The following is a 14,616-nucleotide window of genomic DNA, read 5'->3' as shown; positions in this document are numbered from 1 at the left end:
TGGAATATGATATTAAATACATAATACTATTTACTATTGAACCTAACACTTATATATACTTACTTATATATAAACTTAGCAAAATATTTATAATATCTATATGAGGAAAACTAAAAAACTCTAATGAATTAACTTAAAGAATGTATAAATGGAGAAATATTGCATGCTCATGGATAGAACTGAAAATGTTCTCATCGCAAATGAAACAATTTTTTTCTAATCCAAAGGAAATATTATCTGAGCTAAAGGAGGCAGTATCTCTGCTGCAGTATTAGAACTTCTTGTAGGTCCAGGAGGGTTTTTTAGGTGAAGAAAAGAAGGGGACTTTAATGAAACCTTCCAGACAGAGAGTGCAGCATTTTAGAAAGATGATGATGATACATTAAGGGTACTAGAAGTAGAACTGGGCAATCAAAGAACCTAATTTGTTCTGAGTCTCCGTCAGGGAAAAAATATCAACCTGAAGAGGCTACACTCAGACATTACACACAATTCATGTTCCTAATATATGTTCAGACTTGCTATTTAACAAAACTGATTTGAATAACCAAAAATCAGTGTCCTGATAATTTGAATTAAAAACTGCGAAAGTATGAATAAAATACTGTAGAAAATAAAAATGAAGAAAGATACAATGAAATGAAGTCCTTTTCTAAAATGATAATATTTTTATCTATGGCCATGCCACCTTGAACAAGACTGATCCCGTCTGATCTCAGAATCTAGGCAGGGTGGGGCCTGGTTAGTACTTGGATGGGAGACCACCTAGGAAGACCAGGTACCGTAGTCATAAAAAATAAAAAAAAAATAAGGGATGTAAACTGACAAGGTCCTTGCAATCTATGAAGTCAACCAACGGTTGCCTTGTCTAAAATATAATAATAATAAAAATAAAATGATGATATTTTGTTAAACATCAGAAATTATCTCAAATTACAATGCAGAAGATATATTTGATTATTGAGTAGTAATCACAAACATTTCAAGGAACTTTTTTAGTATGCTTTCTGGGTAAGATTATAAGTTAAGAATATTTTGTTTTTAGGAAGTAATTTTTATTCTAACTAAGTAATCAGAAATTAAACTGTATTTTTGCTGAACAGACAATCTTCTTTAAAAAGAAATTCAAAATCACACCTCTGACACTCTAGTGATTCTTTAATACTTTTCCAAACAGTTTTATTACCATAGTGTCATCACAAATTTGATTAATTGTACTCTGTAAACCCAAAATTCTCCTACAGGTCCAATTGTTTTTGACATTATTTTTTTTCTCCATCCCATTATATAAATAGGCTTCTAATGATAAGTAATTAAACAGTTCATTCTCCCATGTAGAAAAAATGAATAAATGCTGTCATAAGAACACATTCTCATTTTATGTTCGAATATGTGAAAAATGAACAATGAACCAGTTCATTTCACAGTTTATTAAAGAAAACAAATATGGAAACCAGTTATTTAAGTAATTCACTAGCTCAAGTCTTACATACAGAGGTGTAGAATGGAACTCAATGACTACCTATCCAAATAGGGGTTCAGGCAGCCATAGGATGCTCAGCCCAGAGAATGTCAGAACTCTATCTATAGTTAGCTTGGCATTGGCTGAAAGTTGGAAAATGCATGAAATATGAGTCAGCTACAATGATCCAATGAGACTTTGAGAACTTTTTATCTTTCCTTTCCTGCTAAAACTAAACTCCGTAAGAGCAAGATCAATTTTTTGTTTATTCCTATAGACAGACCAGTGGCCAGAATAGTGCCTGACACAAAATAGACACTCAGTAAATATTTGCTGAAGGAATCAATAACCATATGAATGAAGTTAGGGGGTTAAATCACAGAGATAAAAACAACAACAACAACAACAACAACAACAACAAAAACTGATGTTATATTTGGGAAAGGTCAAGCTACATTTACAAAGGGTAGCTATCCAAATAAAAGTGGAAGAGATAATCAGAAGCAATCCAAGATTCAGGTAACTTGTAGAAGTTCATATGAACAGTCAGGGAGGGAAAACATCAATTTTGGGACACAAAGACATTAACAAGTATGCCACTGCTATTCCTATAGTAAAAGGATAAAGTCAGAACATTAATTATCACAGTGTGTGGTGCATAATGAAGATCCATGTAGGCATAAGTGTATTCTTACATATGAGTTGTTAAGATTATTACTCCATTTTTTTTTCCACTGCTATACTTTGTGACACTGTGGTTAAACTATGAGAATTAATGACTGGGTTTATAAGGTCGATTTTGGAAAATCAATTGTATTTCTACACACAAGCAATAGACAAAAAATAAAATTGAAAATTATGTCATTTAAAATACTATTAAAAATATAATAAATGATATGCAAGAATTCTACCAAATACAAATACAAACTGTTATCTACATAAAGAGCTTAATAAATAGAGGGTTATGTCATATACTGGTTTTGACAAGTTTAATGTTACATCATAAATTTTTCAAAATTAATCCATAGGTATAATGGTTTTATATAGTTTTCACATAGTTATGGTTTTCATATAGATATCATGTTTCATATATTTTTGGAGGAAGCTAACTCATTTTAAATGTTTTACTTAATGGGAAAATATGATAAATATGTACGATTAATTATATCTCTGATTTTTAAAATATTTCCATATCCAACTTATGAAAAACTAAATATCTAATTATCGCCTATTCACTAGAAAAATGCATACTGAAGAGAAAGCATTACAGAAAGAAATATAACTAACACTGTGACAGAAAAAAATGTTGATATAAAGAATATCAAATTTCATATTTATGTGAATACATTATACATGTATACATACATATGTACATATATTTTCATATATAACATTCGTATTTTATATATATGATGCAAATGTCATTTTTTATTTAAAGGACCTCAAATGTGTAATTTTATAATTAGGCAAAAGACTCATAGAAAAATGAAAATTTTGTTATTAAAAAATTAAAATATAACTTGAAATGTTAATATTCAACATTAATCAAATATTGTTTATTAGGTATTTTCTCAACTCATGCATATATATTCTACTCAATTTCACAATAATATTCCTAAGCTAAATATCAGAGATGATATGCATCCTCAACTCTTCCTGTCTAGGTCTTGGTTCCTGTACTGGTGAATCGAACAACTTCTTCCTCAAGCATAAATAGCATTTAGTCTACCTTTAACTTAGGTCATTCTATCTTTTACATGCCTTAACAAGCTTCCAAGTAACTCCATTAAAATATTAACATTCAGCCTATCTCCCTGTAACCTACAACCATGTTGCCTTGGGTTCTCATCATCTTACAGAGATTTAAGTGAAAAATTACTTCTCTCATCCTCCCTGTCCAGCCTGTGACATAGGTCAGCTTGAGTGACTGCTAACATATATGCACAAAAACTCTCCTTTCCCTACTTTCTCATTTTCTTTAAATTAAGAATACTTCTTTTCTTAATCCCTTGTATCTCAGGCAATTAACTTCCTAACAGTCCTTCATCACATGTTCAGGATCTATGGTGAATAGGCAAGCTGATAGGGACCAGCTGTGGGCCCCCTCACCTTCATGTTCATCCCATAAAAACAGTACAAGTTTTCCTTTTAGTTTGACTTTTAGCCAATTTTTAAAAATATATAGTTGTAATTAAGTAACACTTTTTTTTTTTTTAGTATGAATGTAATTTGTAACTTCTAGGAAGTCATTTTCTGATATTGTGGTAGATGATATGAAAAGATTTTATAACTATTCAACTGAATGAGATATTAAAAAGTTGAACACATTTAGTAATTCAGAAGTTTCATTGCTTATAAAAGCAAAAGAGTTAAGACAAGAGTTTATTTGGAAATTTTAATTAAATTTTATCTGATTGAATAAGAAAAGTTATTTTTGATTTATAAACAAAAAAACTTTTATATTAAAGCCTTGGAGATGTAATAAATATTGTGCTACACAATGCCATTTTAATATTAATTTAATTGATTCTGTGGTGCTATACTTTAGCAAGCAAGATTAAAAATTGTTGCATGATGGATTATTCAATTTTATTATTTAATTGGATCTATTAGATAAATTATAAATTAACAAAACTGATGAATTGATTGATAACACTTAAGAAGATACCATTATTATTTTCGAAATCACTATAACTTGTGATCAACAAAACAATACTTAAAGGATTCCAACATTTTAACGGTTGCTATACAAACATAATCTAAAAGAATAAATCGTCCAATCAGTGTGTATGTTTCTATGGATATGTGTGAATATATTATCTCAAAAAGTAAATTCAAACTGAATGAGGGAGAGGTTACATACAAAAAAAAAGATGTATATCTATAGAATGATGTTGTTTTATAATTTTCACCAGGAAAGGAATATCTTGTCTTTAAAAGAATGTATTATTTTTTGATATTGCCAATTTCTACTATAAAGATTAAACATAATGGTAATCTTAAATCCAATTCCATAAATATGTATTGGACATCCATTATGTTAAACTGCATTAGGCATGAGATTTAAGGCTGAGTTTCTCAAATTTGGCGCTACTGATATTTTGAGCCAGATAATCCTTTTTTTTGTGGGGCTGTCTTGTGCATTGTAGGATGTTTAGCAGTGTTCCTGGGCCTCTACTTCCAGGATGACAGTAGCTCTCTCCACCCAGTCTGACAGCCAAAAATGTCTCCAGCTATTGCCAAATGTGCCCTGGACAAAACTCAATCCTCACCAAAAACTACTGATTAATTTTACTAAATCGCTCATTTAATCTGCACTCAAAACAATTGGCAACTAGCAATTGGGATCACTCAGGAAATAGGAAACCTACTTGAGGAAATAAAATCTGGAAACAAAAACAAAAACAAAAACCTATGGGGCTTTTTTCCAACTACAAGTTCCCAGACACACCAATTCTGACATGTATACACAACACGTGTGTGTGCGTGCACACATACACACACACAAGAATCACTGTCACAATAAGCAACTAAATATAATATGAAAGTGCCATGTATTTTGCGATGGAAAAAAAAAACGGAGGTCCACTACTCTAGTGTTATATTAATTAACTTATCCAAAAGTACTATATATAATATAAAAACAACATTATTTAATTTTTTTTTTTTTTTTTTACTAAGAAGGTAGAAAAGCTCCACAGGTCAAGTAAGATTTAATTCGGGCTTTAAAAGATTAGTGAAGTGTTAATATATTAGTAAACACAAAAGGCCATTCTAAGTAAAGGGAAGACCTGGAGTAAGACTTCTGATGTTAAGGTCTTATAAGACCATTAAGAAGGCTAGTGAGTTCAGAACATAAGATATGAGATGGCCTAGCAGAGGGGATGAGGTTGAAAACACCAGGATCTGAAGGACCTACGTATCAAGTTACCGAGTTGGAAATTCATTTTGTAACAAGTAGGTCACCAAAGTATTTTTATGTGAAATGTTAACTTGATCAGATTTGTGTTTGTTTGTTTGTTTGTTTGTTTGTTTGTTTTTCAGGCAACTATGACTGTATTGTGGAGTTCAAAATGGAGGTGTATTAGTATTAAGGGGATACTAGAAACATTAAAGAGATTATTTCAATTGCACAGAAAAGGACTAAAATGAATGATAGTGGACATGGAAAAATGGAGAACAGCCATTTATTTAAAAGGCATTTCAGATTTAGAAAGGGTAGGATTTTGTGATACATTAAAAAAAATAGGTTGAGTAACAAGAAATTGATGGACAGTGATGTCAATATTTAAAACTGGAAACAGCATTGACATAGAAAACTCAAGAAGTGGAAACAATGTGTCCTGAGATATCTTAAATAGTTCTTTTTCAAATTTCATTAAATTGATTAGGGTGACATTGATTAATAAAATTATGTAGGTTGCATGTATGCTATTCTAGAATACATCATCTATATATTGCACTGTGTGTTCATCACCCAAAGTCAAATCTTCCATCACCATATATTGACCCCCTTTACCCTTAAATACCTTCACCTCCCCACCCCCTTCCCTCTGGTAACCACCATATTGTTGTCTGTGTCAATAAGTTTTTGTTTTTCTTGTTTATTTGTTGCTTTCACAGTTATATATCCCACATGAGTGAAATCATATGGTTCTCAATTTTTTGTTTGTTTGTCTGATTTGTCTTATTTTATTGTGCCATAAATAATGGGGATATTTTGGAACTCTGGAGATTGATAAGGCTTGATTTGTTGATATGGCTGTTATCAACATGCGAGGCAGTAAACTGGAAATAGACTAGATGAAATATAAAATAATGTGAGAAATACAATGGCTAAGAAATTCTTGAGAATAGCTACACATCTTTGGAGAATGCATGATATCAGTCTTTTTTTTTTATTAGTCACTAAATTGAGATTAAGAGGCATCTGCAATTTTACATACAGGCTGAACAAATAAACAAGGAAATAAGCATATATGAAATAATGAATAAAGAAAGTGCTTAATCATATTTCATTTCAGATTGTGGATTTCTTGAAGTTAAAACACAAGTTAGTTTCCAAACTTAATAAGTTGTATGCATTAAATATGTACAGCTTTTTACATGCCAATCGTACTTTGATAAAGTGACATAAATAAAATATAATAACATAGAATAACATGACAAACACAAAGTACAATAGTGAAGAATTGATGCAGTGTTAATTACAGTTATAGCCTGTAACATAAGTTTAAGAAAATGAATTAGACATTGTATAGGGAAAAACTGTATTTATTTGAGACACTAAATATATCTAGAGTGAATAAGCAGAGTGTGCAAATATCTGGTCTGAGAGAAGGCTCATCTAATAACTACCCTCTTTTATTAAATTTATTGGGGTGACATTGTTTAACAAAATTACATAAGTTTCAAGAGTATAATTCAATAATAATATACCATTTTTAATAACTACTCTTTATTGAACTTTTAATATTTGCCAAGCATTGTGCAAAAATCTTCCTTTATAGAGAAACACATATGTAGTTATAAATGGATATGTTTATACAATCAGTATATGCTATGCACAAAGCTTAATAAATATTTGTATTCTCATGTTATGTATGTTGTCCTAAGAATCAATTTATTCTTGACTAAAATTTTGTAAAAACTTCATTTACAAACCTTGTAATGCCAGATTACTCAAACTAGAAAGTGATGCATTATATTCTTTGAAAATGAATTGCTTATTCACTCAAAACTTACTTTGGAAAGAAAACGAAACATATATTTAAGAGAGTTTTGTTTCCTCTTCATGAAGAGAGGTAATAAATAATTTCACCCATAATTAATTTACCCATAGATAATTCAACCCTCAGAAAATACCGAATGCCTACAACACAAAGTCCCTGTGCTAGGTGTTCTATGAAGGTAAAATGAACTAGACAAAGTCTTTACCTTAAAGATATTTTCAATCTAATACAATGAAAGCACAGTATACACATGATGGCAATACATGTTATACTCTATTAATTTAACAGATATTTAATACCACTACAGTTATTCAGACATATAAGAATAGTAGTAGCAGAGAAATAATAATGAGAATGTTCCCTGTATCATTCAGGGTCTTGGGAAAAAGAGATAGTGCACATCAATTAATGTAAAAAGATTTAAAAAATGGTTCCAACAAAGGTATGAGGAAACATGAGAGAGAGAGTGCAGGCCTTGGGGCCAGTATGAATGATGCATCATTGGCCCTCTTATGAGTGAAGGGGTGAAAGGCGAAACAAGAAAAAAGAAAGCCAAGTGGTAGAAACTCTGGCTTTGGGTGGTGTAAAGAGGTCAGTCTTGACAACACTACTGTACAGAGAAGTCAAGAGAATAAATAGCCCAACTTCAATCTCCCCTGTCTTGATAGGTTGCTAGTGCTCATTATTAGTCAAACCCAAGGAGAAGCTAGGAGGCAAGATTGCCTGGTGAAGTGAGCTAAGCTATCCAAAACTCTCCACAAGGTGGGGCAGAGTAGGGAATTAACCTGAAATGGCAAGGAAAAAATATTCCACGTACTCCTATAACTCCAACTAATTATGTTACCTCTGGCCTGGGTTTTTTCTCCTTAAAGCCAAAACAAAACCACCCCCTTATAACAAAGACAGTATTTCCAAAAGAAATGCTAAAATATTAACTGAAACATGAATTAATAAATGTTTTCCATAGAAGATATTTTTAAAGTAACTTTTTAGACCAAGACGGAATGAGATGATGGGGGTGCCTTACAAGGTCAGTTAATCTTCTGAGTCAAAAGATAGATATGTGGTGAATTATTTAAAGATATATGGGAATTTAGACTAAAGCCATGTTCCTATGAAAATAATAGCTGTAACCTTGACAATGAATAAATACATATTGGTTTTCCCAATATAGCAAGGTTTCTCTTTCAGAATAGGATATTAATTATCCCATGTTTTACAGCAGGATGTCAATGTCATCTTTCTAAAAGAGAAAAATATTTGTTCAGAAACAGTTTTATCTTCATAAACTCTGTGAGCAAAATCCATGTTACTGAAGTGAATGTAAAACCGAGTGGGAATAAAGGGCAATGAAGTTTGGAGAATAAATCTATTTTTTATTTGCTTGTTTGTTTCAGCAATTTTCTAGAATTAAGGAATCAGAGTCAGGAAGTGCATCATTTCTCTCTCATTTCTTCCCCACCTACAGCTCCAGGGACATCAATTAGTCACAGTGGCCCTATGAAAAACAAACTGCCAATTAACAACACCAGGAGAGCTCCCTCTAAGCCACTGTAGAGCATTGCCCAGGGAGCCCAGCTGGTTTCTGATAAATCTTGCCCAGCATTTACTTGAACACATTCAGAACAATAAAAATGTTGAAGAAAAAAACCACTATGCAAATTATAACTATTTTTTTTAATTTGAAAATTTTAAAAATAATTAGCTGGATAAATTATTACATTGAAGTGTTCTATATTATTCTATATTAAGTGCATAACACCTCGATTATGAATAAAACATATCTATATTTAAGCCAATATTCAAAACACTGAGTGAAATGAGTTTATTATAATCTCCTAAATCCTAATAAGCCACTTTTCAAGTAAAGAGGAAGATTTAATTTGACATTGCAATACAGTAATTTCTGTCTCAAAAGTTGACAAAAATATTTCACTTTTCTATTTTTTCAGTAAGATAACTAATGGATGGCTTCCTCATTAAAATATCTCACATCACTCAGTTAAATATATAAATAAATTCAGTAATTTGATATGATATATTGTTTTATATTAATGCAATAAATGTAACTACAGATATAACTTTTAACAATAACATATAATGTTCCTAAATGTTAAGCTATTGTAAATAACTGTTCACATTATCAGCCCTCTACAGAGACTCACATAGTGTATTTAGTTTAATAACATCATTTATTTGAAATCCCAAGTGATCTTTATTGACAATAATGTGTATAATAAAAATGTATGAAGCTAACATACATAAATTAAGAACTATTTCTGTCAATTCTCCTGGCATGATTTTTAATGTGCTAATTTATGGAGGGAAGATGAATTGTCAAGTTAAATTTCTTTAGCCAATTTGATTTGTTCCAGGACTTATATTACTGGTTATATTTAATCTCTGCTCATAAAGTGTTATTATATTGCTCATGTTGCTTATGGCACTGATTACCCTTACTGCAAAGAAAATAATAATTTTAATCTTAATTCTGTACCTGTGAAGGATCATATAAAATAAATTGTCAAAATGTTAGTACATTTTTTTCGATATGTATTGTTTTCTCCTTTTTTATTGTTCCTTTTTGTTTGTTTGTTTGACCCTCTCCACTAAAATGTAAGTGAAATGAGAAATGCTTGATTCATCCCTATAACCCTGGTTCTGAGAAATGCGTAGGGATGTTTTTTATGTGAACGATTGCCATTATTTATTGATTGCTTTAAACCATATTAAGTCATATATGGAATATATTCTCTTCTTGAACACGGTTTCTTTACAAACACTTAATGAATGTCCTATCCTTCATCAAAGCCCAAGGTAAATATAATTTACTTTAAAAAGCTATGCCTGATTCTTTTTTAACTCTCCCAGATCACCTGAAGTTAATCATCTTGCCTTTCCCTCTACCTTTAGAGAAGCGGTCTCTAACTTTTTGGCACCAGAGATCGGTGCTTCTATGAGAATCTAATGCCTGATGATCTGCGGTGGAGCTGAGGCAGTGATGCTAGCGCTGAGGAGTCACTACATATACAGATGAAGCTTTGCTCCCTTGCCCTGGGCTCACCTCCTACTGCGTGGCCCAGTTCTTAACAGGCCACAGACCTGTACCAGTCTTAGAGAACTTTGCTAGTTCCATCTCTTTTATCTTTTGTAGTTAAGCTATATATAAAAGTGTTTTGTTTTGTTTTGTTTTGTTTTCCTAAATATCATATAGTAGACATGTACTTTCATTAGTTTGGCATCCTTTCCTTTTGAAAACTACATGTCAACTTGTTTCACTTTCTTTGCTATAGATGTAGGGTTGTAGGTTAGCCAATACAAGTCATTTTTAGAGATTGGTGTGGATGCTGGAGCAGAGAGACTTAATTTCTTTTTCTTCTAAGAGCATGTGCTCGTGTCAAGGGCTACAAAACCCTAAACCACCGAAGCCGCCTCTATTGACACATGGAGAAAGCATGCTTGAGACTAAGACAAATAATAGTAAAGCAAAGAAGACAGACAGTGGAAATGGAAATATTACTTGTTAAAAGAAGAAAAATATAACTAATTAGTGATTAGGGAAAATAAATGCTCATCCCTTGAATGTTCTGTACTTTTTAGAGTACCACACTATGTCATTTCTCACAGAACTTAACCACGCCCTTGTATTGCTTGTGTACTCAATTGTTGCTTCTAGACTTACCAGTTTTCAATACTCTGCCAATGGTTATTCAACTATTCACATTGTCTGCTACATCAATTCTAAATTTGCCTGCTTATTTTCAAAATATCCCTATCAGCTTCATAAGTGGGACCTATTAATTGTTATTCTATAAGCTCAATGGCAGTAAATATTTGCCTCGTTTTTTTATCCCCTTATACATTCTTAAAGAATGCTCAATCAGTGCTTATTGAATGAGTGGCATAAATAATTATTCAAATAATATTTGGAGAAAATATTAATTTTATTCAGTTAATGCACTGAAAAAATTAAGGATACCAATAAGATAATCTCTGCAAACAGAACAGCTTGTCTACATGACTTATCTCCTTGGCTCGTATGAAGAATTTATCACAGATATTTAGATTATAAATCATTAGTGGTAAATAATTGACATTCATTTTATGAATAGTATTATAACATGTATTTCAAGACATATCATTATGCTTTATAGCAACTAGTGTACATAAATATTTTTAGCATCTTTAGTATAGCTTTTGGGATAGAAATTGTTAGTTGCCTACTTAGCATTCTGTCCTTCTCTCTTCCTTATAGAATCTAAACTCTTCATGTCCACAACTATCCACCTTGCAGCCTATATTAGGGGTGAAACTGAAAATCTAGTCATTCTCATATTATGCCGAAGGGTAATCCCATTTATCTTGTCAGGAATCATTTCAGAAATAGGCACATTCTACTCTGGCCAATGAAGTATGAAGAGAAATTTGATGGGAAGCTTTCTTGATCCTATCAAATTCTTCAGGAAGATATGGTCTTATTTTTTTATCTGGACGTGATAAGGCCTTGATGTGCTAAAGCCACCTTACTACCAGTGTGAGAATGAAGCTAATGCAGAGGATGGATGAAGAGAGATACAGAGGGGGAAAAAAAAAACAAAAAACATTCAGGCCTTTGATTGAAGTTCTGTGCATAGGTACATCAACTTCCTGTAATAAACTTCCACTTGAAATGTTATAGTGTGCTTGGTAAGTACCTTTGTAAAATTTATATTCATTAAGTGAAGGAATAAACCAAATTCATCTCCTCTAAGTGAAGGTAAAAAACAATACAAAACAAAACAAAACAAAACAAAAAGTAAGCTAGATTGCAAAAATTTCTAACTCATGATGCCTTCCCATAAGAACATGACTTATTTTGTAAAAATAGTTCCCTAATCACTCTCTTCTCAATGAAAACATGTTTTGATGATTTGCATGGGCATCAGGGACTCATAACATTCCTGCTGACTAGAGCCATGTGAACATAACTGTCAGCAGACAACTGTTCCTTCTGTTTTATTTGGTAAAAGTACTATTTCTAAAAAATATGATAGCTTTGGGAAATCTTCTCATTCTCTAAGTATCCAAATTGAGCTTATATTTATGATTCCTCTAGTATATGATTCTTGATTTTTTAAAACAATATTTTGATTTAAAAGATCCAGGACTTTTTCAAGTTTGCATATCTTATATAATAAAATATAAGAATGTAGATAATGTGTCTTAATTTTTTCCAGGGATTCATAAAATCTCTTCTAAACTCTTCATAATATGATGTAATGTCATTATAGTACAGAAATGAATTATACAATTTTGTTATAGGAATGTGAATGAGAATATTTGCTAAATGCTATGATTGAATAGCTTTTCTCAAATATATTTAGAAAAAAATAGACATGTGATATGTAAAACATAATAAAAAATATATTGAAGCTATTGACCAAAGATTGCAGACCAAATCTAGTTTTCTAGGTAAACAGAACATTAACCTTCTCTCATATATACTGTAGATTTACTTTAATCTTCTCTAAGAGGAATTTTCTAATACAGAAGCACAATTAACCTACCCCTGAATTGTCCTTAGAATTCCAAATCATTTTGAATTATCTATAAAGGTGTATCGATAATAGGTCATTATATCTTAGAATTTATAGGTGTGCCAGTCTTTGTAACTAATTTAACAATCAGAACGAATTAAATTAATCAAGTCGATTTTTTAGAATTAAAATGGCTTTAAGTAAGGCTTTTGTTCTAAGAAGAAGCATGGACTTGTATACACACATTTCCAGTAGGATAGTCTTAAAATTAATAATTTCATCAATAAATAACTAAATATATCAAACATACTTAAATGGACACCTTGGCTATTTCTATGTTCCAGTTTTTATATGTGGCTTCATTAAAAGGAAAGACAGTCTCTCATTGAAAGTATAGAGTAATGACTGCTGTAACATCTCTTAAGTGAAATTATTTTTTAAGCAAGATAGGTTGGAATGGGTTTATAAAAAGTAAGTATATATTGTATATTATATGCTCCTATTAATTTAGTAATACTTCAATGAAATGACAGTAAAATTTTATGTAATTCTTTTCTTTGATTATATGTATCAAAATAAAAATAATACCTGCTTAAATAACAGAGAACATTCGTTTATTGTGAAAATCTTTCTTTTAGCTAGCATCTATACCATCAGTTAGCATTCCATACTGTTGTAATCAATTGACAGCCTTATAAATCACCATTGTATAAAAAATTTGGTCTGAAATAACTTTTTTGTCCTTTTTTTTCCTGTGGAAGTTCAGAGAATCAATATATGATTTATATGTCTTAATGTGGAATAATTTCCAAAAATCTTTCTCAGGGCAATAATGCATCTGCTATGGAGAAGTATAATCTATGTTTTTCTACTTTTAAATACTATCATGCCATTTTCAACTACATGTTTGATTATTCTCTTTTTGTTTTGTGGTTCTAGTATAATTTGTTCCCTGAAAGATAAGGAATAATTTAATAAACAATATTATTAAACCATTTGATCTAACGGATCGCAAATGTTATTTGATATGTCTTAAAATTCCATTTAAACATTTCAATTCAAATAAAAATGAGTGATGGTGGTGATTCAAACTGCACTCTTATATTTGTGTTCACAAATGCTGGTAGCTTCTGGTTCTGGAACACTTTAATGTTTTTACCTCAACGTTGAGTACAAAAAATGTCATTTTTTATAAGTGCTAAAAAGAGAAAATTGCTGGGATGCCTAGATTTAGTGGCAATGAAACAGAGTCAAGATCTTATCATTAGTCCCGCATCAAATTAGGGGGATGTCTTTACTTCTACAAGTCTCTATTCCTGTGTTATGGACTAATTAATATTATTTTACATAACCTGAAGAATTTGTGTGATGAAAATGTTAGTTCGCTGATGTGAAATTGCTTCAATGGCTATAATGTTCTAAATAGTATTAGACATTTAGTGAATCTCAGATCAGATATGAATAATTTTGCTATGTTCTAATGTATCTTATTAATGTAGAACACATTCAAATTTTTGCACATATATATAATACTCATTCTTGAATCATGGTTTAAACTGCAGGGGTCCCCAACCCCTGGGCCACAAACTGGTACTGCTCTGAACCTGTCAGGAACTGGGCGGCAAGTAAGAGGGGAGCGGTAGGCAAGCGAGGGAAGTTTCATCTATATTTGCAGCTTCTCTCCAATGGTAGGTCACTGTCTCAGCTCCACCTCAGGTCACCAGGCATTAGATTCTTATAGGAGCACCGGTCCCTGACATAGGAACATCTCCTACTATGTTGTAATAACCAGCCTAAGATGCTATAGTTCTTAATAGATGAGATGTGGATCAAATCATTATTAGAATATTTTTATATTCTTCAAAAGATAGTAAAATATGTTATTTGTTATAATCTACTTGTTCAT

General features: G+C 31.3%; 1 pseudogene; it reads left to right on the top strand.

The window, feature by feature from the left end:
* The first annotated feature begins 671 nt into the window (after positions 1 to 671).
* Positions 672 to 790, top strand: LOC118612090 (annotated as a pseudogene).
* Positions 791 to 14,616: the final 13,826 nt, after the last annotated feature.

The sequence above is a fragment of the Rousettus aegyptiacus genome, unplaced genomic scaffold, assembly GCF_014176215.1.
Source record: "Rousettus aegyptiacus isolate mRouAeg1 unplaced genomic scaffold, mRouAeg1.p scaffold_m13_p_15, whole genome shotgun sequence".
Lineage (NCBI taxonomy): Eukaryota > Metazoa > Chordata > Mammalia > Chiroptera > Pteropodidae > Rousettus > Rousettus aegyptiacus.
The sequence above is the reverse complement of the archived record's forward strand: the minus strand, read 5'-3'. Positions and strand labels throughout refer to the sequence as shown.